We start from the raw sequence: 24,969 nt of genomic DNA on the forward strand, positions 1-24,969 counted from the left end.
TGTCTTCTCGTGGAGTAAATAAAGTCAATTTTGGACATGGCGATGAAACGTTTTGGTTGATAGATGGCATTTCTTTAGGTTTTAAAGTAGGATTTGATCGTTGGTCTTCTTTAAGACCGATATGAGATGTAGATTGGATGTTATTTGCTGTTGGAGAATCAAAGGTTGGGATCCGTGGCCCCTTGGCATTTTCTGCTATTTGAGGATTGATTGATACAGTAAATTATGAGCTAAAGGAGAAAACAGAGTGTTTGGTTGGTGGGTCGTACGAGCTGGGCTAGGTGGTTTTATTTCCTTATAGTACCAGCGTAAAGGTGTTGTGGAGTTACCGTCTGCAGCAATGTAATCCTTTCCGTTCAAATTGAGAGCGTTATCACTAATGGATATAGACGTTCCCTCTAAGGTTTCGTCACCAGCGCTGCTCAGTGATGTTTTCTCAATTTTACTGATGAATTTGCCGATATGATTCTCAGTGTGCAATTTATTTGGAAGCAATTTCCTAGCTTGAGCTTTTGTAATTTCCCTCTGTGTGAGGGAGAAGATAAAGTAAGGCTTGATTTTGTTGTTACGACATTGGGAGTTCGTGGGGGAGCTTGCTCTTGAGGGCAGTTGGGCTCCTCGTTGTTTTTCTTGGACGATAAATGGGCCTGAATCAAGGTGGGAATGTCATCAGTTAGTTCTCCTGAATGAGGCTCAGGAACAAAGGTCCCAAATTCTGGGGCCAAGTTGGGAGGTTTCAGGAGATTGAGATCGTCGTCAAGGGCCTCAGAAATAGGCAAAGTTTTGTTAGAAAAAGTGTTTTGTTTGAAATCTGTAAGATCCAAGTGAGGACTTGGGAGTTCACCTCTAGCGGTTACTGGATGTGTTTAATTTTTTTCATTAGAGGTGATAGGTGGTTCAGTATCCTCCTTAAAGTTTTGCATTTCTCCGTAATTTAACCAAGGGTTTTTGACCTGTCAAAAGAGGGGAGATTGGCTGGTTTATAGGCAGCTTTATGGGCCTATGTGGTCCGGCGGGGGAATCAGAATTCATGACCGTGGGGTTAGAATCAGGTCGTAGGTTAGAGTGTAATACTCTTTGCTCCTCCGGCCTGCATTGCTGGACCCCCCGCTTCGTCTCCACCCGCCGATTCATCCCGGCGCACGAGGCCCCCGGGACTTCCCATTGGTTCTGGTTTGGGTTGAGTGACCCTTCGAGAACAGCTGGGTCAGCGACAGGACCGGCTGCAACATCGAGCGGGGGCAGTCTCACCTCTGCAACTCATGTTCCCTGCCAACCCTGAGGAGGCTGTGGTTTGTGAGGAGATCTCAAGGGAGGGATTGGGGGACTGGATTTTGGAAGCGCAGACAATGATTTCGGAGAGACAATGGGAGGGGTTATATAAGAAGCCTGACGAAGCGTGGAAAAGCTGGCCTTTTGCCGGGTCAGCAAGTCAGAGTGCGTCAAGGTGTCTGGGCTTACGAAAGTGTTAATTCGTCCGTTACGTAAGAGCCGACCCGATTCTTCAAGTATGGCGTCTGCAGCGGCTTGTCGAACATCATCGTTAGATGGAATAATTTTTGTTTTATCTTGGAGAATCATCCTGGTGACGTGACCGGATCAAAAGCTTTCGGCCCGCAGTCTCCGGTCACCAGTAGCAGGAACTGCTGGGGTTAGTTGAATTAGTGAGGGGCGCCGGACGACCGGCACCCGAGCAGCCAACAGCTGACAGCGATTTGAGTCGCGCCCTTCACTGGTGCGGGCTTAACGCCGCAAGGGTAGCTCCGTCTGCTTTTATCCCTCATTCCTGAAGGTGGCGGAGCTACTGCGTGGCAACACGGCACAAATGCGATGCCATTGAAGGAGAAAGAGCAGCTGGAGAGGCGGTTTGCCGAAGACACCAGGCAAGTGAAGGTGAGTTCCAGGCACTCAGTCCAACAGGAGCGCAGCCACAGCTAACAGCTATATGAGTCGCGCCCTTCACTACCAATTCTAGTAGTAATTCAGCAGATTTACTCCCGAATTACATCAGACTCGTGATGAGGCCTGTTTCAGAAATCAAGAAAGATTCCCACCACAGAGTTCTGCAAGGGAAAGCCATGGCTTCAACGATTTGGGTATGTTTGCCTGAATTTATTTTGTTTGCGGCAAACTGACTGAAAATTATTTGATCGGGGCCCAATTTAAGCGCACATGCGTTTTTTAGTTTTTTATTCTTTTGTCCCCCACCTCCAATTTTAAGGAAGCAGGAAACACCCCTGCACCCCAAAATTGCAAAATACGAACCATTTCACCTCCCTGCAACCACCGCTCTCCAGGGTTGGTATTTTGCAATATATGCAACCAAATTGCCCCGAAGGCCAAATCACCAGGTCAAAATTCGATCAAATTGGTCATTAGGTCAATTGTTTTTGGTCAAATAGGCTAATACTGCTTCAACATCATGAGTGGGAGCTGCCAAGTAACTCTACCTAAGTTCCTGGGACCTTCTTACTTAGATCCGGGCAACCCTTTTCTGTAGTCACCTCGCCACAACGTAATGAAGCCACGGGTATCCAGAGCCCTCTACAGGCAGTACCCAATCCCAGCTAAAAAACATTATGGACAAAAAACCTTCCACTAACTGCTTTAGGATCTGGACTAGAATTCAGAGACCCACAAGCAAAAGAGGATGCGATGGAGAATCCGGTAGCAGACGAAGCGAGAAACGCTGCCACCGTTACCACCAGCCTCAACAGTGTCATGTAGCAGGAAGGAAGCACTCTACTGCCATTTTGGATTGGGCGAGCTCCACTGGATCAGCCTGTGAGGAAACAAGGCATTTAAGTAGTCAGGCATCTTGAAGGCGACGATAAAACCCAAAACCAGTGGTGCAACCACGGACCCAGTCACAGCCCAGCAACTGCTCAAAAATATCCCAAATTATTTATTCCCAATGAGATACTGAAAAGACAGAGACATAAGAGAGGAGATAAAAAGTGTTGTTTCCCTCAACATGTCTTTTATTTACATAAGTATAAAACCTATTACTACAGTGCTTTGGAGTGGGAGCAATCTGAAATGAAGCACTATATGAAAACACAATGGGCCGCATTACGACTCTGGCAGTAGATCATTTAACATTAGGACCACTCGGTTCCGTGGCATTACCATGCGATTATGAGTAGTGGAACAAACTCATTATGAGGCCCAATCCTTTTCTTTGGGACCCTTTTCAGAAGGTTGGGTGTGGCCCAGACATTCTGGGTGGAGAAAGTCTGGGTACTTACCTCTTGTAGAGCGCAGAATGCCACCCTCCTTGGGGCCCGCAACCCACAACATCCTCTCTGTTCCCTCTGCCAGGGTCCCCTTTCTCTCCCCTGCTGCTTCCTCCTCTTGCTGCTCGCCTCTGGAGATACACTGGCGGCCCAGCTTCCTTAGCGCGCCATGGGCTCCCCCGTTTCCACGCCCTGTCCCTTGGTGCACCGTTCCCTCATTTCCCTCTGTCCCCATTTCTCAATCTTCTTCCCCTTTGAGCTGTGCCACATTAACATGCTATGCTATGTTATTTCATATGGCATTTTTTTAGAGCGCCCAATGCCATTGGTATGGCCTCAACGCGCTGTGGAGCGAACGCCCTTCGGGGACCGAAGTCCGAGCTATGAGAATTGAAGTATGGCCTTTTTTTTATAGCGCCCAGTGCTTTTGGTATGCCTCAAAGGGCTGTGGGGGGAATGCCCTTGGAGGACCGAAGTCCGAGCTGTGAGAATTGAAGGAGGACTTTTTGGTTCTGTGGGGTAATGCTGAAATAATGAAATCGATGCCAGATCCCCAGCAATACACTGGAGCATTTTTCCAAAGCTTCCATGTCTTTGCCATGCAGTTGTTTTCTCCTGGAACCAGTGGTGTCCCCTTGAAAGGGGTACCAACTCTTCGCCCTTAGTATGCTCCACTTCACCCCTACCCTCCGCCTCTTTCTTCGCTGCTCACCTCCCAGTTTCCCCACTCTGTCCTTGCCTCCATTTCACTCTACCCACCTCCCACCCCTTCCTAAATGCCTCTTCCCCATAGACCCAAGCTGCTGGTTGCGTCTCAGTAAAGACCCAGACCGCTTAAACACTGTGGTTCACACATGGTGATCTTGTTCAATATATGCCAGCATTGTCACTGTGAAATGCACTTGAAGTTGCCTTTGCCGACAATATATGCCATTCCTTTACCATTGAGAGAAGACATTTAATGCTGGCTGTGCTCACTATTGCAATGTAATGTAAGAACACCCTCTTGCTGATGGGGCAGGTAGCTGCCACTGAAGGAACACTCCTGCTGGCTGTGCTCAGTAATGCCAGTATTTGCCACTGTGATAACACCTGTGCTGTTTGTACCCATTAATGCCGGTATTTGCCACTGTAAGAACACTTTTGCAGCCTGTGCCCAGTAAGACGTTTATTTATGCAATAATACTCAACCTGTCTGTGCCCAGTAAAGCATGTGTTTGCCGTAGAAAAACCCCTTGAGTTACTGCCAGTATTTACCACCGTAAGAACACTCATGCTAGCTGAGCACAGTAAGACAATGGGCCTCATTATATGTTTGCCGGTCCGGTAGTAACGGCGCCGGTAAGCTACCGGCGCCGTTACTACCGGACCGGCAAACTACGAGTTCTGCTCGCGGGTGCCTTTTCTCCCTCCAGGACTGACCTGGCGGGTGTACTGGCACCCGCGGGCAGAGCATGTCGGATGCACCGGCACCATTGAGCCCTATGGGTCTCAAATGGGAATGGGGAAGAATGTTTTCCTGCGCCCAAGCAGTCTCAACAGGGCTGCTTTACTTTCAATGGAAAAGTAAAAGGATCCTTTATCAGAGCTGCTCTACTTTTAATGGAAAAGTAAAAGGATCTTTTATCAGGGCTGCTATACTTTTAATGGAAAAGTAAAAGGATCTTTTATCAGAGCTGCTATACTTTTAATGGAAAAGTAAAAGGATCTTTTATCAGGGCTGCTATACTTTTAATGGAAAAGTAAAAGGATCTTTTATCAGGGCCGCTATACTTTTAATGGAAAAGTAAAAGGATCTTTTATCAGGGCCGCTATACTTTTAATGGAAAAGTAAAAGGATCTTTTATCAGAGCTGCTATACTTTTAATGGAAAAGTAAAAGGATCTGCTATACTTTTAATGGAAAAGTAAAAGGATCTTTTATCAGGGCTGCTATACTTTTAATGGAAAAGTAAAAGGATCTTTTATCAGGGCTGCTATACTTTTAATGGAAAAGTAAAAGGATCTTTTATCAGGGCTGCTATACTTTTAATGAAAAAGTAAAAGGATCTTTTATCAGATCTGCTATACTTTCAACGGAAAAGTAAAAGGATCTTTTATCAGGGCTGCTATACTTATTTTTGGTAAACTTTATTTTATTGAGAGTCACATCAGCGCCAACATGTTACAGGTCTAACAAAGACATTGCAATATGAAAGCAACAGTACGCATGTAATAAACCTAACTTCAGACTTACCACGATCGGGGGAAATAGCTTCCCTGTAAAGGCTGCTAAAACTTGGAATTCACTGCCACAAGAGCTGAGAGGGGACCTGCCCTACCTTCGCTTCAGAAGAAATGTCATTCACCTCCTAACCTCTACTGACCTGAGCTGACCTGTGTCACCTACCTCCCATTGCATTCATTCGCGCTAAACCTTAATGTATACTGCTGTAACTCCTATTGACTATACCTCTGAACATTGTATATTCTGTAATTATTTGTGATCTAGAGACACTTATTGTACAGTGCATATCATTCTATGTTGTAACCATGTAAGCTTTGCATTATACTATTGCGCCCTGTTACCCAAGGGTCTGGCGCGCATAAAAAGTGAATAAAACAAACAAACAAACAGACAAACAAGACAGTGGATCATGGCATGGATGCCGGAGAAAAGTCACTTTCAGATAGCATGTCACATAGGTAGTCTCTGAAAGAAGCCCAAATGTCCTTGGCGCGGCTAGTCACCGGCATAGTGAGTACATATTGCTCTTCGCATTCGTTGACAAATGTACGTTCCCGTAGAAAATCATCAAGGCGGGCATTTGTGGCTTTCCAACATTTCAATATGCAACGTTTTGCAACAACACACTCCACATTAAAGAAGCGCCTGGTGGTTTCAGCCACCTTACCGATGTCCCCGAACAAATATTTCAAGGGGGACAGTGATGCCGGGATTGACGTCATCTTTTCAAGGATCTCTGCAACTGAACCCCAGAACACAGTTATCAGAGGACACGCCCAGTACATATGAAAAGCGTTTGCAGTTGGTTCACCACATTTCAAAACCCCCCCTAGAGCAATACACCCCCAAACTTAGCCAACTTGGCAGGGGTATAATGGAGCTGATTGAGAATCTTAAACTGAATTCAGCGTTCAAAGACACAGATTTGGTAAGTTGGCAGCATCCAAGCCATTGTGCCTCGTTCAGCGTTACACCCAAGTCTGTTTCCCAAGTTGTTATTATAGTGTTCAGAGATCTGGAATGTGTTTGCACGAAGGCATATACATTAGAGACCCCCTTCCTTGCCCCATTAGTTGCTGTTAGGGCACGTATGCATTCATGCGCAGTGGGTTCTTCAGGAAATATTGGCCATCTCGCGGCAAACACAGCCCTCATGCGGTGATACTGAAATTGTTTGAGATGTCCACCCCCAACAGTGTTCCCAAAATCTCCCAGACTCACATAGGTACCCCCTGGGAACATGTCCCGCATTTCTTTTTGCTCTTTATCTGGGTCCCATGACCTCTGCAAAGTTGTATCGAAAGTGGGGGAGATACCAGGGAAGTGCCAAAGCGGAACCTCAGGGTCATAGGGAACAGGGCTGCTATACTTTTAATGGAACACTAACAGCACCTCTCACAAGGCTGTCACCCTTTTATTCATACAATAGCAGCACATCTCAACAAGACACGGCTGCTATACTTCTAAGGGAGTGCTAAGAGCACCCCTAAGTAGAGCAGGCTGTTTATCTTTATCTATTATTTGAACTATGCCAGCATCTCTCAGCAGAGCTGCTGGCCTTTATCGACTAAAAGTTCTACCATTTAATTTTAATTGAAACAAACCTTAATAAAGTTGCATTTGGTTAAATGGCATATTTACTTCATGTAGACCCGCATTTCCCTGCGTGGTTGCGACTTTTACTTAACAGCGGTGGTCCCTTGATAATAGTTGGGAGGGTGCTGCTCCACTGCCCATAATTACCATGCCGCTGTTGCCTCAGTAAAACGTTTGATCAGGCTGGCATGGAACAGTGTTTTAATGGGCAACACTGGCATCTCTTTATTGTGATTGGTATAAGTGATTTGATTTGATGCTTTTATGTATGTATTTGTGAGCCAAGAGCTGTAGCGGAGAGGATAGCGATAGCGATGGAAGTCCATGGATGCCCTTAAAAACAAGGAACATCGATTGAAACCAAATTCTCTGGTCTATGGGCAGCCAATGTGCGATTGTCTGAGAGGACAAACAGAGAAAGTGTTGGGGAGTCCATTAATCAAATGGACAGCGTGCCAATGGTTGAATTGATAATTGCGGATACCCGCCTATGGAGCATTGCGTAGTCAAGTTTGAAGTTAACCAATATGCCGACCACCACTTTGTACTCATCTCTCGGCAAATAATGGTGTATGTGATGAAGTTGACATATTCTAATGCAAGATGACTCAATATCCTTGCCCACTAGATAGGCAGATGCCAAATCAGTTTGTCAGAGGAAACGCGCAGGTTATCACATTTCTTGGCATAAGGCGTTGGCGGTCCCACTTTGCATGGTGGCCGAGGATGATGGAAAGAGTCCCTTAGAGGTTGTTTAGGCCCTTAAACTAGAACTTCCATCTTGGACCGGGTAAGTTGTAGACCACTGTATATCATCCAGTCGGTCACCTCATTTAAGCAATGCTAAAAGCAGTCACTTTAAGCCGCACCTGCCTATCATCAGCATAGTAATGGGAGTTGAGATCAAATCTGTCAAAGAGGGACCTCAGAGAGTGAATGTCAATGTTGGCTAGCAGGGTGAAAGTGGCAACCCTGGGGAGCTCCACAGTTGATGCCAATGGACATAGAGGTAGCATCTTGCATCCTGTGTTTGTACTTGCATTCAAATCCGGCACGAGCGCGCCGGCGTTGATGGGTAGGCACAGTCTGCGGCAGTCCGCTATCTGGACGCACTTTATAACATACCGCAGTACCAGTATGGGACTTGCAGAGGTTCTAGCCCTTATCGACACCGAACAAATTAAATCACAACTCTGTACCACAGCCATCACATCTTCAATTAAGGTGGATCCTGCTCAGTATTTATATCAGTCACCTGATTCTCTCAACGCTCCTTGCTACACTCAACCGATTTACGATTCCATATCATCGGTGAGTGATCCGGACGTGGAGTTGGGGGCAGTGCAGGCTGACACCTGTACGTCTTCAAAAACGAAATTATTAGACCAACTCCCGGATAGTATCGAAGAGTATGCAGTATACACAAAATTAGCAGAACAAACAACGGCTACTTCCGGTGCACTGTCTAGTATTAATACCCCCCCACCATCCAATTACTCCGGTCTCATAGTTACGATACGTATTGCTTAACACACGCTCATTAGTGAAACATGCCACTGAGGTCGCCAACTACATCGAACACAATAGCATTGACATCTGTGCTGTATCTGAAACCTGGGGTTCCCCGGCTGCTGGTCCCAGCTTGAACCTAGCAACTCCAAAGGGATATGCGATGATACGCAAAGACAGACAGGAAGGCAGAGGGGGTGGTGTTGCCTTTATCCTAAGAGATTTCTATGCTATATGGGAAGTCCCAGGAAAGATAATTAAAGAAATTGACTCCTTATACATTAAGATTGGCAGGAATGGGGAGGCCACGGTTAATATTATACTTTTAGATCGCACTTTATCATTATGGGCGATTCTAACCATTGGTTAGGTGACCCAGAAGACTTATATGCCCTACAGTTCCATCAGGCTCTATCGGACCTAGGATTTGAGCAACAAGTAACTGAATCAACTCATACTTTAGGACACACACTTGACTGGCTCTCAACTGCATGCACAACAAACTTTTGGACAACAAATTTTTGGGCATCACTGGTGGGATGTTGGAAAGAAAAGAAGAATTTATCTGCAACGCCTATAAATGAGCCCCAGAAGCCATCATTATGTCAATTGATGATTCCCCAATTCGACTGTCACCCCATAACAGAGGATACTCTACAGCAAGTCATCGAAAAAATTAAAATCCACTCGGTGCAAAGGCGACTCATGGGCTGTAACGCTCACCTGATTCCCGCAGAGGCGCCGGTCTTGACTGGGTGAATGCCGTATCTTCAAAGGTGATGTGTAACACACGGTTGGCTCTTTGGGCTGGACTTCTGTGCACTGTATGTCTGACTCGAAGAGTAAGATGTCTTAGGTAAGTGAACGCCGAGCTCTCCATCTGCCTCGGGGCAGGGTGCCGTAACCAGTTTCTTCACTGGATAAAGGTGCAGGCCTCTTGACCTCAGAGGACTGCTGTCCGTCGTTAACTGCACAAACGGTAAATTCTGGGCACTTCAAATGTCTTAAAAGTCTTTTGTAATGATATCTCTTGTTTTGCAGGGTTCCGGCGATGGCGGATGGCGGGCTGATGAGAGTTGAGGATCGAACCCGCGTGAGGAATAGAAGCGCCTGGAAGCACGTAAGTAAGCGCTTGTAGCCTGCTTCACGATGCGCACTAACTGTCCCCTTTTATCTTGCAGGCACAAGTTCGGAGCTTTAGAGAAGCTGAAGGGTGCTGGAATACCCACTGGATTCGGCGTGGGAAGGAGTAATGGCACGTGAGTAATAAAGTTGCCCAATGTCTTTAAACGCACCTTCTTTTGTCTTTCAGATGCGGGATGCAGCGCCGAAGGCCTCCGGAGCGTGCGAAGAGCTGGTAAGCTTTTGTCTTTCAGATGCCGGAATGCAGTGTGAAGACCTCCGGAGCATGCGAAGAGTCGGGAAGCCTTTGTCTTTCAGATGCCGGAATGCAGCGCGAGGCGTTGGTGACAGCTGATGAACCAGGTAAGAGATGCGCTGCCACGGAAGACCGTAGTGCTAACCTGTTCTTTCTTTGTCTTTACAGGTGCTGCTGAAGACTGGATTCCAGGATGGTAAGCCTTTGTTCCCTTAGGCCCAGGATCAGAAGCAGAAGACACGATGAGCGTTCTGCTGCAGAGAATGCAGAGTAACGCAAAGCAAGATTCATCCATCGGGTGTGGTTTAAATAGCCTCCTGTAGTGCTTAGGTCCCTCCTTCCACAGCCACGCCTAAGAAAAGAGTTCCTGCTTTCCAGAAGAGTTCCAGTGTTCTGAACCTAGGGAGTGGCTCCTGCCCCACCCAACAGGAAAAGTAGTCCCAAACAGAAGAGGATCAGGGGTTCAACTGGCAGGTAAGTAAGCAGCATGGTCTGCTGCAGGTAAGTCCACCCAAGCATTATGAGCCCGGCGCTTCCAGCGCTGGGACTGGGCATCTTTATGAGCCTGGTGCCACTGGCGCCAGGACAGGGTCCAAAAGGTCCCAATTGGGACTGGCTGGCACTCGGAACCGGGGTTATGGGTCTGCTTCCAAGGGAGCCGGGCAAGTCCTGATCTTTTGGAAGCAGAGATCATGACAGCACCCCCCCTCAAGGCCCCTCCCAAACCGGGCTTCTCCGGGGGTTTGGGCTTGTTAGGAAATGTTCGATGAAATCTTTTGATTAGACGAGGCGCGTGGACATATTCTGCAGGTTCCCAGGATCTTTCTTGGGGACCGTAGCCTTTCCAGTCAATCAGGTAAAATAGTTTAGATTTGGAGATCTTGGAATCCAGGATGCTTTTGACTTCAAACTCGAGTTCTCCATCAACTAGAATAGGTTTTGGAGATGTAGTTAGTCGGGTTTGAGGTTGCACGGGTTTTAATAGAGAGACGTGGAAGACCGGGTGTATCTTCATGTGAGGGGGCAAGTCCAACTTGACCGCTACTGGATTTACTATGGTAGTGATGGAATAGGGACCAAGGTATCTTGGATTGAATGTGCGTGGTCCTTTTAGAGGTAGATATTTGGTGGATAACCAGACTTGATCTCCTACTTGATATTGGGGGGCTTCCTTCCGATGTTGGTCTGCTCCTTTCTTGTATTGTTCTTTAGCCCTTTGAAGGTGAGAAATGGCTTCCTTATAGGCTTGGGTGATTGTAGAATGCAGGTGGTCTATTGCTGGTGTTCCAAGATCTTGGAGTGGATCCAACTCCGAGGTTCGAGGGTGACTACCGTATAAAAGAAAAAACGGGGTCTTCCCAGTTCCCGAGTGGACAGAGTTATTGTAGGCATATTCGGCTATCCAAAGGATATCTTTCCAAGTTTTTTCAGTTTGTTGTAGCATGCAGCGCAAATACTGTTCCAGAGTTTGATTGGTCCTCTCGGTTTGTCCGTTGGTTTGAGGGTGGTGGCTGGTCGAAAGTCTCACATCAATTTGAGCCGACCGACAGCAACTTCGCCAAAAATGAGAAATAAATTGACTACCTCGATCCGAAATTAGAACTGAAGGAAAACCGTGCAGTCGGACGATGTTTTCGAGAAATTCTCGGGCCAGAGTTGCTGCTGTTGGTAAGCCTTTGAGTGGAATGAAATGCGCCATCTTGGAGAATAGGTCCACAATTACTAGGATCGTATTGTATCCGGAGCATGGAGGTAGATCGGTGATGAAGTCCATAGAAAGCGTATGCCAAGGGCGAGGCGGGATGTCAATAGGGCGTAAGAGGCCGGCTGGTTTTTCCTTTTGACTCTTGTTTTGGGCGCATACTCCACAGGACATTATAAAGTCTCTGATATCTTTTTTCCAAGACGGGCACCAGAAGTAGCGCTTGATCTTTTCCAAGGTCTTGGTCATACCGGGATGTCCTTCCATTAAAGAATCGTGATAACAAGAGATTACCTTTTTCTGTAAATCTGTGCTGGGCAGGTATAACCGTTCTTGGAAATATAATAGGTTGTCCTTCACCGTAAAGTCCTTTCCCTGCAGATGCCAATTCTGTATGTCTGCTGGAGTTACCAGTAGCCTGGCTTTATCCTTAACTTCCTCTATGGATTGTGTGGCGATTACACCTAGAATTCTTTGTTCGGGAATGATAGGTACATGTTTAGGATTGATCAAATGTTCTTCCACTCCCATCCGAGAAAGGGCATCAGCTTTAGCGTTTTTTGTACCAGGTCGATAGGTAATTATGAAGTCAAACTCGGCAAAGAATAGTGCCCAACGGAGTTGCCTAGAGGATTGAGCTTTTGCGGTTTTCAAATATTGCAGGTTTCGGTGATCTGTAATCACAGTAACGGTGTGTCGGGCCCCCAGAAGATAATGCCGCCAGCCTTAAAGGCGGACTTGATAGCTAGAAGTTCCTTATCAGTAATAGTGTAATTGATTTCAGGAGGCGAGAATTTGCGGGACCAAAATGCCACGGGATGCAACTGATTGGTTACTGGGTCCTTTTGTGATAGAACTGCCCCCATGGCAAGGCTCGAAGCATCAGTTTCAACGATGTAGGGGAGGTCTGGGCGAGGATGTTTTAAGATCGGTGCAGAGATAAATCTAGTCTTCAAATTCTGGAAAGCTTGTTCCGCCTCGGTAGACCATTCAAAACGTTTGTTTTTCTTTAACAAGGCGGTGATGGGCTGGACTATTCGAGAGAATTCGGGGATAAACCTGCGGTAAAAGTTAGCGAAGCCTAACATGCTTTGAACACCTTTTACGGAGGATAGCGATGGCCATTTGAGAATTGCATCGACCTTCTTTGAATCCATACGCACTCCGCTAGGTGATAATATGAATCCCAAGAATTCAACTTCAGTCACGTTGAAAACACATTTTTCCAACTTAGCGAAAAGTTTGTGTTGACGCAATCTCTCGAGGACCATTTTCACGTGTTTCCGATGTTCCGTTTCCGATGAAGAATAAACGAGGATGTCGTCAATGTAAACAACAACACACATATCTATGAGCTCTCTGAGGACATCGTTCATAAAATATTGAATGGCGGCCGGGGCATTGCAAAGTCCGAAGGGCATGACCTGATATTCAAATAGCCCATACTTGGTGCGGAAGGCCGTCTTCCATTCATCGCCCTCTTTTACTCGTACCAAGTGGTAGGCTCCTCTAAGATCCAGCTTTGTATATATGCATGCTTTTCTGACTTGGTCCAGGAGTTCAGGGATCAAAGGTAACGGATATCTATTCTTAACGGTGATCTGGTTCAGGGCGCGATAATCTATACAAGTTCTAAGGTTCCCTTCTTTTTTTGGAACGAAGAACAAAGCTGAGGAAGCAGGGGACTTGGAAGGACGAATAAACCCATTCGCTAGGTATTGATCCAGGTATTGTCGGAGGTGAAGATTCTCAGGCTCGGTGAGGGCATAAATTCTACTACAAGGAGGAGTAGATCCAGGTATCAGGTCTATCTGGCAGTCATAAGACCTATGAGGAGGTAGAGAGTTAGCCTGATCCTTCCGGAAAACATCTTGGAATTCTCGGTATTCAGGAGGTAACTGAGGAGCCTCCGAGGAAATTGCTGCCAGTGCAACACCAGGTCGAGGGTGACAAGTAGAGACACATTCTGGAAACTGAACCGTTCTTGCTCGCCAATCGATCTGAGGATTGTGCTTCTCTAACCAAGGAATTCCTAGAATAATCTGGAACTGGGGGGCCTTGATCACATCGAACACGATCTTCTCATGGTGTCCATCTTGACTTACTAGCGTCACTTCTTGGGTGGTATGCGTTACTGGTCCGGAGGCTATCTCCGTACCATCCACCGTAGTAATGACGTCCTTTACAGCCTTTGGACAAAGAGTCAGATTCATCCTCAAAACCATTTCATGATCCACATAATTGCCGATGGCACCGCTGTCGACGTAAGCTTCAATCGCATGTAATCGATCCGGATGTTCAGGGCTAATGAGGACCATAGGTATCACGAAATGCGAGGTCCCGGAACTGGTTTTAACGCTCGGCAAGAGGACCTCTATTCTTGTCGGGCGAGGTCGTTTCCCTGCTCAGAGTTTGTGACCCTGGTAACTGCAGCTCCTACTGCCTTCATGGCTGGTTTCACCAGACAGTCTCGAAGAAAGTGCCCAGAGTTTCCGCAATAGAGGCATAATTGCAGCTGTTTTCTCCTTTCCCGCTCCTTTTGTGTTAGTGGTCCTTTCAGGCCCCCTATTTGCATGAGTTCCCCGGAGTCTACTCCTTTGGTAGGAGTTGGTGGTTTGGAAAATACTCGAGCATCAAACTTGGAACGATCGGCCTTCCTGTTCTGCAGTCTGTGGTCAATTTGAACGACTAAGTCAATATAGTCCGAACAGTCTTGCGGGGGATTCACTACTTGGGCTAACACATCTTTGAGCTCTCCACGTAGACCTCTATAAAACAGCGTAATCCTTTTGTCCTCAGGCCATCGAGTTTCCACTATCAGTCTGTTGAAAGACGCAATATAAGCCAAAAGGTCTTGATTACCCTGTCGCAATGAAAGGAGCTCATTGTCCAAGGCCTGCCCCTGTGAATGTCTTGCAAACAGTTTTTCCATACTGAGCTGTAAAGCTCAAAGATCATGGAGAACCGGATCATCTTGATTAACTAGAGGGATCGACCAGTCTGCCGCATTGCCACTAAGGTACGAAAGCACGAAAGCTACCTTAGCTTGATCAGTTGGAAAGGCTGCTGGCCGGCATAAGAAGTGCAACCGGCACTGATTAATAAATACTGCAAACCTCTTTGGGTCACCAGAAAATCGTTCGGGCGGAGCCAGAGGTACATTCCCAGGTAGGTTGATCTGCACTGGGTTCGTAGAGGATGTTGAAGGAAGATTTGCCCCTGATGCGGGTAACGGAGTTTGTCCGGCTTGTGACTGTAGCAATTGTCTAGCGAGATCGTCTGTTCGCTCCTTGAAAATAATCAGTTCCCTTCTTAGAGCATTTGTTTCCTGACGGGCTGCATGCACTTCTGCTCTTAGTTCCCCAAGTAACTGGGCTAGCTGGTCGGTATCCGAGGTTTCCATAGCGCCTGGGTGGGAGTTTTGCGATAGGCTTTGCGTTCTGTAACGCTCACCTGATTCCCGCAGAGGCGCCGGTCTTAACTGGGTGAATGCCGTATCTTCAAAGGTGATGTGTAACACACGGTTGGCTCTTTGGGCTGGACCTCTGTGCACTGTATGTCTGACTCGAAGAGTAAGATGTCTTAGGTAAGTGAACGCCGAGCTCTCCATCTGCCTCGGGGCAGGGTGCCGTAACCAGTTTCTTCACTGTCCGTCGTTAACTGCACAAACGGTAAGTTCTGGGCACTTCAAATGTCTTAAAAGTCTTTTGTAATGATATCTCTTGTTTTGCAGGGTTCCGGCGATGGCGGATGGCGGGCTGATGAGAGTTGAGGATCGAACCCGCGTGAGGAATAGAAGCGCCTGGAAGCACGTAAGTAAGCGCTTGTAGCCTGCTTCACGATGCGCACTAACTGTCCCCTTTTATCTTGCAGGCACAAGTTCGGAGCTTTAGAGAAGCTGAAGGGTGCTGGAATACCCACTGGAATCGGCGTGGGAAGGAGTAATGGCACGTGAGTAATAAAGTTGCCCAATGTCTTTAAACGCACCTTCTTTTGTCTTTCAGATGCGGGATGCAGCGCCGAAGGCCTCCGGAGCGTGCGAAGAGCTGGTAAGCTTTTGTCTTTCAGATGCCGGAATGCAGTGCGAAGACCTCCGGAGCATGCGAAGAGTAGGTAAGCCTTTGTCTTTCAGATGCCGGAATGCAGCGCGAGGCGTTGGTGACAGCCGATGAACCAGGTAAGAGATGCGCTGCCACTGAAGACCGTAGTGCTAACCTGTTCTTTCTTTGTCTTTACAGGTGCTGCTGAAGACTGGATTCCAGGATGGTAAGCCTTTGTTCCCTTAGGCCCAGGATCAGAAGCAGAAGACACAATGAGCGTTCTGCTGCAGAGAATGCAGAATAACACAAAGCAAGATTCATCCATCGAGTGTGGTTTAAATAGCCTCCTGTAGTGCTTAGGTGTCTCCTTCCACAGCCACGCCTAAGAAAAGAGTTCCTGCTTTGCAGAAGAGTTCCAGTGTTCTGAACCTAGGGAGTGGCTCCTGCCCCACCCAACAGGAAAAGTAGTCCCAAACAGAAGAGGATCAGGGGTTCAACTGGCAGGTAAGTAAGCAGCATGGTCTGCTGCAGGTAAGTCCACCCAAGCATTATGAGCCCGGCGCTTCCAGCGCTGGGACTGGGCATCTTTATGAGCCTGGTGCCACTGGCGCCAGGACAGGGTCCAAAAGGTCCCAATTGGGACTGGCTGGCACTCGGAACCGGGGTTATGGGTCTGCTTCCAAGGGAGTCGGGCAAGTCCTGATCTTTTGGAAGCAGAGATCATGACATGGGCCTAATTGATCATAAAAACTTGCCGTCTCATAAAAGCAATCTGCATTTTTGTCAATGAGTCACTGTGCAATGGTATGGTACCCGATGACCTCAAACAAACTATGGTTACGCCCATTCTAAAGAAAATTGGACTAGCCAGGCACAATCCTCTAAACTACCGCCCTACCTCAAACACACCTTTTCTGTTGAAGATTCTGGATAAGGTGACGTACGGACACATTTCAGAACACCTAAACTTGTACCCCATCCTGAGTGAACATCATTCTGGGTTCAGACAGGGTTTTGGTACCGAAACCTCACTATTAGAGTTAAAGTCTAACTTGCTGAAGCGACTAGATAAAGGGTCCCTCTCCCTGCAGCATTTGACTTGGTCGATCACTCAATTCTGATGTCCAGACTAGTCGAGGTTGCCAATTTTTCCCCTCTGGCAGCCTCCTGGATTGTATCATTTCTGGAGAACAGAGTAAGTAGAGTATGCTCAGAAACAGCTGAGGCCTCACCCATTCCAATCCTTTTTGTGGTCCCCCAGGGTCCTAGTACATTATCATGCTTCTATAAAATATTTATGCTCCGTTTTTCTCAAGCTAGAGGCCGGGGAAATAATGTTCTGTAACTACGCGGACGACACACAATGTGTAATCCCGCTAACTGGCTGCCATACTCAGGACGAACTTCAACTGAACAGAATCTTCGCTATACCTGGAAATTGGATGCTTAACAACAATCTGGCACTCAACAAAAATAAAACAGAACTCATGAGAGTGGGTAGTTCTGTCGCCTTAAAAAAACTAGACAGTAACTCTGGCTCCTTTAGGTTAGGAGCTGACCTTATCGTCCCAGTTCCTAAACTTAAGATCCTGGGGGTAACTTGTGACCAGACATTTACCATGGAACCCACGTTTCTAGCGTTTTCACGTCCTCAGTGTACTACATTCAATTACTTCACCACCTCAAGCCGCTCACCTCTCAGGTGAGTGTAGAGACCATCGCCCGAGCCATGATTGGAGCTAAAATTGACTATTGTGGGAGCTTATTGGCTGGTATCAGTAAACGTGATCTGCTTAGACTTCAAACCATGCAAAATAGGACGGTAAGAGCAGTACTTGGTCTCTCTAGAAGAGATCACGTGACGAGCGCCAGCTGGTCTCTTCATTGGCTGTCAATTGAAGCACGTGTTCCGTACAGGCTATTCACCATAACTTTCAAGTGCAGTCTGGGTTCCATGCCATCCTACCTGCAGGACTCTATTACCGATAAAGTTAATGGTAGGGGGCTGAGATCCAGTGGGCAGGACCTGCTTACTCAGCCCAGATGTAAACTACCAAAGCGGAGAAGGGAGTCTTCTACTTAGCGGCTCCCAAACTTTGGAATATGTTACCAAAAAACGTAAGACTCCTGAACTCGTTGTCTGCTTTTAAAAGAGAGCTAAAAACCCATCTGTTTGGTTAACCCTATAATCTTCGCCCTTTCCTTTCTGGATCCCTGTTTCATTTACTGCCATGCGGTGACTATTACTTGTTGTGTATATGTCCCATTGTCTTGCGCCTTTATGCCTGAGGGTCCACAGCGCGCTATATAAACGCCTTAATGTAATGTTTATATTGGAATCCAGATGGCAGGTTATACAAAGTGGTTCAGTTCTCTAACTGATTCTGCATCGGGTAAGTACCCATTTATTTCCAGAATCTTGGATGGCCAAAGCCGGTCTCCAATGGGTCGACGAATTTTCAAAACAGATGGATCAAGCAAAGGTTACTTTTAGAATGAGCATGGCACCAGCCTCATTTAATGAGGGCGTAACTACACCCTGTAGGAGTAAGAGGTTTATCTAATTAGCAACAGGGACAGCTAAAGAGTTGGCATGACCAATGCTGGCAGGCATTTTCGGGCCTAAACGTAGTTACTGCAATCCAATCCAAATGTGATTATTTAGCCTGGAAGCCTTGGACTGCATGGGGGCGGGGGGCTCAGGGTTTCTATATGTTGATGCAGTACTGGACGTCTGTTATTATGCAGATGAAAAGTCATGTGTGTTATTTGCCTTCAGTTAGAGATGGTTCCTCCGGGATCCAGCCACTGAGGTCTCCTGCGGATTACAGAACTATTAGCCTTCATTAGACTCTTAGCGGCTTGGGCGATCTGATCCTTCGGACAAGAAACCTTAGAATTAGACAAAGCTTTCTTGTGTGCTCCGAAAGCACCTTTAGATGTGCTGGGAGAACCGGCACCCTGAGAATGCATTCATTCAAGGTGTCAGGGCTGCAAGCATGATCGTGAAGTAGTTTACTCCCTGTTTTTTGAAGTTGGGAGTAAAATGATATTACAGGCAGAGTATTCCTATTCCCCAATGGGAGTAATTTTAGGCGGTGATATTACCGAACTGAAATGTTACTGGAAGAAATATAGACTTTATTTTTAATTGGGGGGGTACCCCCTTCCGCCGCTTTCACCCATGCTTGTAACCCCACCCTGAACCACACCCCACACCTTTTAACCCTCTACCCCCAGCACGTATATATTTATTTTTAATTATTCATTTCGGTAACACCACTGGATACCATTTTAGGCAGGTAACATTATGTTGTGACTGTACACCATGCATGTTTTGTGATCTATACTTCTTGCCATTTAAAAGCTAGTTGGCAAGTACTTCATGCAAATGAAAGGATGTAGTGATACCTTCCCTCTTTCCTTAGTGTTTATGCAGTAATAATACTAGAGCCCCTTCCTGTGGCACTGCCCTGCTTGTGCCCGGAGCTGTGTGAGTGGGTGCAGGCAGGCTGGCAGGCTGTTTTGTGTCCACTGTTTTCTACCTTTTGTTGGTAGCAGGGGAGGCTCGTCCATAATGAGCGATGGGGCGCTGACACGGCCACCCTTTTATTTTGCTCTAGTCACCCCAAGTGGGACGGGTATGCCCGGATGTGGGTCCCGTGCCTGCTGGGACTAGAGACCCAAGCTACTCCTCACTGATGAGGCCCAACAAGGGTGAAACATGTCTGGGGAAGCGTGGCGCCTCATGCAGATGGGATGTAACCCAGCAGTTCAGGCTGGACTGTACCTTTTGGGGTGGGACCACGTCTGACTTGCATGTGGTTTTTCCCCTTTTGTAATGGCTTGGCAGGCAAAGAACGATAGTCTGGAGGGTTGCCCAGAGCAATGCCAGAGGTTAAGATTAGTTCTAAACCTTCAAGCTAGTCAGCCCAGTGAAAACAGCTGAGGGAGCGCTCCTAGGCCAGCTGTATGGTGAGGAAACTTTTTGCTTCCCCAGCCTTGCAGGGCCATGCTGGCTGAGGTACTGCACCCTGGAAGTGACCAATGGGGCACTCCTGTGCCTCCAATGGGTTGGGGGGGCCTGGGGCAGAAAGTCCCTGCCACTCCGGCTCTCTCTCCAACACCAAGAATCAGGGAAAGATGTTTGATGGACACTTTTCCCTGTTTTCTGGCTGGAGGGTGCTCCGGGTGGGATTTACGGAGCATCTGAGGGGTGAGCAGGAGCCTGGAGCTGAGTTGACAAACAGGTAAGCAGTTTATTTTTATTTTTTTTAATGAACTGTGTACGTGAGTGCATGTACGTGAGTGATTGTGTGGGCAGTTTTATAAGTGCTGTATGTTATGTACTAGTGTGAGGGTCGAGGGAGCTGTGCTTGGTGGATGTAAAAGTGAATGAACGCTTTTGAATGTGGGAGTGGATGGTAAAGCTACTGGCCAATGTGCGAGTGAATGGTAAAGCTACTGGTCAATGTGCGAGTGGATGGTAAAGCTACTGGTCAATGTGCGAGTGGATGGTAAAGCTACTGGTCAATGTGCGAGTGGATGGTAAAGCTACTGGTCAATGTGAAAGTGAATGGTAAAGCTACTGGCTAATGTGCGAGTGAATGGTAAAGCTACTGATCAATGTGCAAGTGAATGGTAAAGCTACTGGTCAATGTGCGAGTGGATGGTAAAGCTACTGGGCAATGTGCGAGTGAATGGTAAAGCTACTGATCAATGTGCAAGTGAATGGTAAAGCTACTGGCCAATGTGTGAGTGAATGGTAAAGCTACTGGCCAATGTGCGAGTGAATGGTAAAGCTACTGGTCAATGTGCGAGTGGATGGTAAAGCTACTGGCCAATGTGCGAGTGAATGATAAAGCTACTGGTCAATGTGCGAGTGAATGGTAAAGCTACTGGTCAATGTGCGAGTGAATGGTAAAGCTACTGGTCAATGTGCGAGTGAATGGTAAAGCTACTGGTCAATGTGCGAGTGAATGGTAAAGCTACTGGCCAATGTGCGAGTGAATGATAAAGCTACTGGTTAATGTGCGAGTGAATGGTAAAGCTACTGGTTAATTTGCGAGTGAATGGTAAAGCTACTGGTTAATGTGCGAGTGAATGGTAAAGCTACTGGTCAATGTGCGAGTGAATGGTAAAGCTACTGGTCAATGTGCGAGTGGATGGTAAAGCTACTGGTCAATGTGCGAGTGGATGGTAAAGCTACTGGCCAATGTGCGAGTGAATGGTACAGCTACTGGTCAATGTGCGAGTGGATGGTAAAGCTACTGGCCAATGTGCGAGTGAATGGTAAAGCTACTGGCCAATGTGCGAGTGAATGGTAAAGCTACTGGTCAATGTGCGAGTGGATGGTAAAGCTACTGGCCAATGTGCGAGTGAATGATAAAGCTACTGGTCAATGTGCGAGTGAATGGTAAAGCTACTGGTCAATGTGCGAGTGAATGGTAAAGCTACTGGTCAATGTGCGAGTGAATGGTAAAGCTACTGGTCAATGTGCGAGTGAATGGTAAAGCTACTGGCCAATGTGCGAGTGAATGATAAAGCTACTGGTTAATGTGCGAGTGAATGGTAAAGCTACTGGTTAATTTGCGAGTGAATGGTAAAGCTACTGGTTAATGTGCGAGTGAATGGTAAAGCTACTGGCCAATGTGCGAGTGAATGATAAAGCTACTGGTTAATGTGCGAGTGAATGGTAAAGCTACTGGTTAATTTGCGAGTGAATGGTAAAGCTACTGGTTAATGTGCGAGTGAATGGTAAAGCTACTGGCCAATGTGCGAGTGAATGTTAAAGCTACTGGCCAATGTGCGAGTGAATGGTAAAGCTACTGGTTAATTTGCGAGAGAATAGTAAAGCTACTGGTTAATGTGCGAGTGAATGGTAAAGCTACTGGTTAATGTGCGAGTGAATGATAAAGCTACTGGTTAATGTGCGAGTGAATGGTAAAGCTACTGGTTAATGTCTGAGTGAATGGTAAAGCTACTGGCCAATGTGCGAGTGAATGGTAAAGCTACTGGCCAATGTGCAAGTGAATGGTAAAGCTACTGGCCAATATGCGAGTGAATGATAAAGCTACTGGGCAATGTGCGAGTGAATGGTAAAGCTACTGGCCAATGTGCAAGTGAATGGTAAAGCTACTGGCCAATGTGCGAGTGAATGATAAAGCTACTGGTTAATTTGCGAGTGAATGGTAAAGCTACTGGTTAATGTGCGAGTGAATGGTAAAGCTACTGATCAATGTGCAAGTGAATGGTAAAGCTACTGGCCAATGTGTGAGTGAATGGTAAAGCTACTGGCCAATGTGCGAGTGAATGGTAAAGCTACTGGTCAATGTGCGAGTGGATGGTAAAGCTACTGGCCAATGTGCGAGTGAATGATAAAGCTACTGGTCAATGTGCGAGTGAATGGTAAAGCTACTGGTCAATGTGCGAGTGAATGGTAAAGCTACTGGTCAATGTGCGAGTGAATGGTAAAGCTACTGGTCAATGTGCGAGTGAATGGTAAAGCTACTGGCCAATGTGCGAGTGAATGATAAAGCTACTGGTTAATGTGCGAGTGAATGGTAAAGCTACTGGTTAATTTGCGAGTGAATGGTAAAGCTACTGGTTAATGTGCGAGTGAATGGTAAAGCTACTGGTCAATGTGCGAGTGAATGGTAAAGCTACTGGTCAATGTGCGAGTGGATGGTAAAGCTACTGGTCAATGTGCGAGTGGATGGTAAAGCTACTGGCCAATGTGCGAGTGAATGGTACAGCTACTGGTCAATGTGCGAGTGGATGGTAAAGCTACTGGCCAATGTGCGAGTGAATGGTAAAGCTACTGGCCAATGTGCGAGTGAATGGTAAAGCTACTGGTCAATGTGCGAGTGGATGGTAAAGCTACTGGCCAATGTGCGAGTGAATGATAAAGCTACTGGTCAATGTGCGAGTGAATGGTAAAGCTACTGGTCAATGTGCGAGTGAATGGTAAAGCTACTGGTCAATGTGCGAGTGAATGGTAAAGCTACTGGTCAATGTGCGAGTGAATGGTAAAGCTACTGGCCAATGTGCGAGTGAATGATAAAGCTACTGGTTAATGTGCGAGTGAATGGTAAAGCTACTGGTTAATTTGCGAGTGAATGGTAAAGCTACTGGTTAATGTGCGAGTGAATGGTAAAGCTACTGGCCAATGTGCGAGTGAATGATAAAGCTACTGGTTAATGTGCGAGTGAATGGTAAAGCTACTGGTTAATTTGCGAGTGAATGGTAAAGCTACTGGTTAATGTGCGAGTGAATGGTAAAGCTACTGGCCAATGTGCGAGTGAATGTTAAAGCTACTGGCCAATGTGCGAGTGAATGGTAAAGCTACTGGTTAATTTGCGAGAGAATAGTAAAGCTACTGGTTAATGTGCGAGTGAATGGTAAAGCTACTGGTTAATGTGCGAGTGAATGATAAAGCTACTGGTTAATGTGCGAGTGAATGGTAAAGCTACTGGTTAATGTCTGAGTGAATGGTAAAGCTACTGGCCAATGTGCGAGTGAATGGTAAAGCTACTGGCCAATGTGCAAGTGAATGGTAAAGCTACTGGCCAATATGCGAGTGAATGATAAAGCTACTGGGCAATGTGCGAGTGAATGGTAAAGCTACTGGCCAATGTGCAAGTGAATGGTAAAGCTACTGGCCAATGTGCGAGTGAATGATAAAGCTACTGGTTAATTTGCGAGTGAATGGTAAAGCTACTGGTTAATGTGCGAGTGAATGGTAAAGCTACTGGTTAATGTCTGAGTGAATGTAAAGCTACTGGCCAATGTGCGAGTGAATGGTAAAGCTACTGGTTAATTTGCGAGAGAATTGTAAAGCTACTGGTTAATGTGCGAGTGAATGGTAAAGCTACTGGTTAATGTGTGAGTGAATGATAAAGCTACTGGTTAATGTGTGAGTGAACCAATGCAGCTGTATGGGAGCGTGACATCTTGTGTAAATGGGCTTGAAATGTTTGTGTGTTGCTGGAGGGTGGCATTGGTTTACGCAGCCAGAAAACCAGGCCTCAAGTCCTAAAAACAAAACAAAACACGTGGGGGGCTTATGACGTACGCAATGGAAAGTGACGTCTAAAGAGGTTAACATATCGTAAATTGAAATATGCCCATTTCTTTTACTTTGTCTTTCCCAACTGAAAAAGTGCACATGGCAAAGAAGGATTTGCCAAGAGAACAGATTTTCCTAAAATAGTACAGGCTATGTATGAAAGGTGCACACCTTTCTGTCGGAGAATGGGTCACAAAACATGTCCTGTATAGCAGAATATCTCTATAAGACATTTGACAGCTTCATCCGGAGGAATTTGTGTGGTTTTCTGGCTAAGTGTATCGTCCACCTGCCAAGCGACTTGGGTTCCAATGCCCGCCACGGCACTGCTGAAGTGGGAGCAGGCATTTTATTATCAATGACTTGAAGACACACAGGGGGACCGGCGTCCGCCCTCTGAAAATAGTGGGTGGTCGCCGTCCACCTGCGTGGCCCAGCAACTCGTGCCCTGTGGCAAAGACATATTTTCTTACTATGGCATGGTATTTTAACTTGCCATGCAAAGACAACATAATAAGTGTTCTTACATACGGGGGGAGGAGGGTCATTGTGTAGCCAGCAAAGACATGCTTTCTTGCTTTGGCATGGCATTTTATCCTGGCATTAAGCAGAAAGCCAACATGAGTGCTTTTACATATGTGGGCATTTGATAGCCAGCAAAGACATGCTTTCTTGCTTTGGCATGGCATTTTATCCTGGCATTAAGCAGAAAGTCAACATGAGTGCTTTTACATATGTGGGCATTTGATAGCCAGCAAAGACATGCTTTCTTGCTTTGGCATGGCATTTTATCCTGGCATTAAGCAGAAAGCCAACATGAGTGCTTTTACATATGTGGGCATTTGATAGCCAGCAAAGACATGCTTTCTTGCTTTGGCAGGGCATTGTATGCTGGTATTTAGGGAAAAGCCAACATGAATGTTTTTACATATGTGGGGCATTTTGTAGCCAGAAAATACATGCTTCATTACTACGGCATGCCATTTTATTCTGGCATTAAGGGCAACGCTTTTGTGCACAGTATTCTTAGATATGGGGTGGGAGGGGGGTAGTGGCTCGGTCGTTTGTGTTGCCAGCAAAGAGATGCTTTCTTGCTATGGCATGGCATCTTATTCTGGCATAAAGGGGAAAGCCAACATGAGAGATTTTTCGACATTTGGGGGCATTTCTGTAAAGACATGCTTTCTTACTATTTCATGGCATCTTATTCTGGC

This window comes from Ambystoma mexicanum, chromosome 1p (genome assembly GCF_040938575.1).
Source record: "Ambystoma mexicanum isolate Mex_15411 chromosome 1p, UKY_AmexF1_1, whole genome shotgun sequence".
Classification (NCBI taxonomy): Eukaryota; Metazoa; Chordata; class Amphibia; order Caudata; family Ambystomatidae; genus Ambystoma; species Ambystoma mexicanum.